The following is a 3,316-nucleotide window of genomic DNA, read 5'->3' as shown; positions in this document are numbered from 1 at the left end:
CCAGCCACAGTAAGACTACAGACTCAGACATGGCCCTCTGCAGCAGCACAGACCCAGATATTACCATGGCCTTAGGTAGCAGTGCAAGACATTCTGAATAGTATGCCCCGGCCCCACCAGCATCACAGCCCACAAATGTCAACATGGCTTCAGGCTGCAAAGCAGACCAGAGGTAGGGAAATTCTAGAGATCTAAAGTTTCTAAAGTTAGGTGGCATCAGATCAGGAAGCAAGCATCAAACTTGGATGGTGTAATGTAAACCTTCACTTTGGGTGCTACCCTCAACTTCTGGGACTTTTGGAGAAAGACATCAGTCAGCTCTGCCTCACATTGTGTTTATACAGAGCCTTGCTGCCTTGTAAAAGTCACACCACCACCTGTTTCTGCCTTTTAATGGGGGGAGAGGGGAGTCTTTTCTCAGGACTATGGAGCTGATTTGACAAATATTTCCCAGAAAAAATAAACCCACCCCTAGACTGCAAGGAGTGTCAGGATTTAGGGCACTGATATCTACCCATGATATTTTTGATTAAGAGACAAACCCTCTAGGCCCCTAAGGTATACTTCAGTTGCCTGGAACAACCTCATGCTCTAGGGTTTCAGAGCAGTCAGGCACTTGCTGGAATTCATGATCAGGTTGCTATCCCCAAAACCAATCTCCATGACTACACCCCTCTCTCCCAGTAATCACTTGAAAACCCATTGAAGGTGAGTTCATGCTGGTATCACATTCCAAGTTAAAGACAATTCTAGAGCTGTTTTATAGGTGTCTCATGTATGACATCCTCACAGACCGCGGCCTTGAAGCTTTCTAGTCCAGTGTGCCTTATGTTCCAGGGCAGTTGTCAAATGCTCCAAAAGGCAGCAAAGACTCTTTGCTAGAGTGTTTAGCAACTCTAATCTACACACTGAGGGAATGGGCAAGGCTGCCAGGCCTTGTATCCAAGAGGCTATCACCCCTCTTTGGGACCCTGGGATGCTGGATGCTTGTCCTGGGCCAACTGTGGGGTAAAAGGATGGACTCGGATGGTAAGTAGCATCTTTCCAATAGTCAGGCATGACATCTAAAGATACAGTCACGTTGGGCATTCCATTCTCAGAGGAAACATAGCCATCCACACTGTGACCTAGAACTGACCTAACTCAGAACCTATCTATTACGTTTCCAAACCAGTCTACACTCATGAACCAAGCACTCAGGTAGTAGTTTCTGTCCAGGCTGTTTTACATGCTATACAAGAGAGAAGGCATTCAAGCTTTTAAAATCCAGTAATGTCCTTCAGAACCATCCCCAACCAACCCTGTGTGTGATCTAACTCAGCATCCACTCAGACTCAGTTTTACCCATTCTCATAAGGTCCAACCCAACATCCTTAGAACCCAGAGGCAAGGACAGAAAGTGTTGAGGGAGGCCTAGTCTGCTTAGGATGTGACTCCAGCTTTTTCCCCATCATGGTCTAGTTTTGTTGAGCCTGCCCAAGTTGAATGTTTGTGCAGAAGTGACCACTTACTTGAACCCTTTTCCTCTTGCCATGGCTAACTCCCTTTAGCTTCTGAGACACATCTGTGACACTTCTTTGTCACTGGAATTAAGATCAACAAAGAACAGATGCAAAAGTAACTTTTAAAAGGAGCAAGACAATGAAGGCAGGTGGACTTGAGAGCGGGCTGCCGATGTAGAAGACTCGTCCCGGCTCATCTTTCCCAACGAGCTTGGAACAGCGGAGACACTCCTAAACTCTGAAGCTCTCATGCTTCTGGAGCATCGAAAGCAGAAGAATGAGAGTGCAGAGGATAAGCAGGAGCCTTCAGAGGTCTTCATAAAAACCCTAAACTATACAGCCCGTTTCAGAGAGACCATTACCAGTGTTCACAGCTTGCTTTTCCAGAAAAAGCCACATAAAGTTTGAGTTGGCCTGTTTAGCCAATCTTTGCCCAGAGACTGCTGAAGAGTCCAAAGCGCCGATTCCAAGTTTGGAAGGGCTTTTTGAAAATGAGGATCTGCAGCAAATTCTCTTATGATATCCAGACCAAGCGCAGCTTCCAGTACTAATCTCCAGACATCACTCTATTCTTGAGACAGCTCTGGAATGTTCCCAAGCCTAGGTGGGCCTCATATAATAATGTTGCTGCAGAAGACACTGGGGCTTCTTTTGTAGTTTTTGCTTTACTGAAATAGAATGCCACTCTGTAGTTCTCAAAGTTGTAATAGTCCTCCTGCCTCAGCCTCCCAAGTGCCGGGATTACAGGTGTGAACCAACACTTACGCTTTGACTTTTGGAGAGGAAAGAAAAGCTGGGTTGTTGAAGTGCTAGGTTACCGTCTCCACAATGAATTATTAGACCATCATTACCATGTCTTCTTGTTGCAAAAACTAATCTGTTACACATACACACACACACACACACACACACAGAGAGAGAGAGAGAGAGAGAGAGAGAGAGAGACAGAGACACAGAGAGACAGAGACAGAGACAGAGACAGAGACAGAGACAGAGACAGAGACAGAGACAGAGAAAGAGAGAAGCTGTGGAGATGGATTCAGAGAGATGGTCCCAGATGGGACCAGGATTTGGATTCTCAAAACCCACAGTAAAAAGCCAGACAATGTGGTAGCCCACCAGCATGTGGGGGGCATGAACAGGGAATTCCCTGGAGCAAAATGGCAAAGGTTAGGTTAGCTGCATGTAGATTTTAGGTTCAACATGAGACCTTGTCTCACAACATGCCTGACTTCACCTCAGGCTTCTATGCATGTGCACATATGTGAACACATACACCCATTCCATACACTCACATGCAAGGAAAAAAAAAGCAGTTCTAAGTCCTGAGAATGCTCATTTGGAGAGAAGTTGAAGGATGGGGTAGGGGAAACTAGATTCTGACATGTTGTGGGAGAAACTAACTTTTTAGGGAGAGATTTGTTTTTGCTAGTTGTCAGCACTGGTGGCACAATCCAGCAGAAACCACAGACCTAATTGGCATGAGTCAGTGGGAACAACCAGAACCAGCAGGAATACCAAAAATTCTCTGCTGTGTCTCTCTCAACAAAGATCAGCGAGGATGATAGACAAAGCATTGTGTGGCAAGCAATGCAAACACACTGTCACTATCTGTAGAGTCCTACTTATACTTTTTCCAAACATCACATGTCCTCACACGGGTCTTGCTTCAGCAAAACATCAAAGTCTGCATCATAAGACACAACCAGAAATTTCCACTGTAAAACAGGGCCCATGAATGAGGTTGTGTGAGATTTCTTGCTGAGAGCCGCACTAGCCCCACATTTGGGCAGCCAAAAAATGTCACGGCCTGA

The 3,316-nt window shown here is 45.7% G+C and overlaps 1 pseudogene; it reads left to right on the top strand.

Moving 5' to 3' along the window:
* The first annotated feature begins 1,016 nt into the window (after positions 1-1,016).
* On the top strand, positions 1,017-2,053 carry LOC117712389 (DNA-directed RNA polymerase II subunit RPB4 pseudogene; annotated as a pseudogene).
* The last annotated feature ends 1,263 nt before the right edge of the window (positions 2,054-3,316 follow it).

This window comes from Arvicanthis niloticus, chromosome 7, assembly GCF_011762505.2.
Source record: "Arvicanthis niloticus isolate mArvNil1 chromosome 7, mArvNil1.pat.X, whole genome shotgun sequence".
Classification (NCBI taxonomy): Eukaryota; Metazoa; Chordata; class Mammalia; order Rodentia; family Muridae; genus Arvicanthis; species Arvicanthis niloticus.
This window is presented reverse-complemented; position numbering and strand designations above follow the sequence as displayed.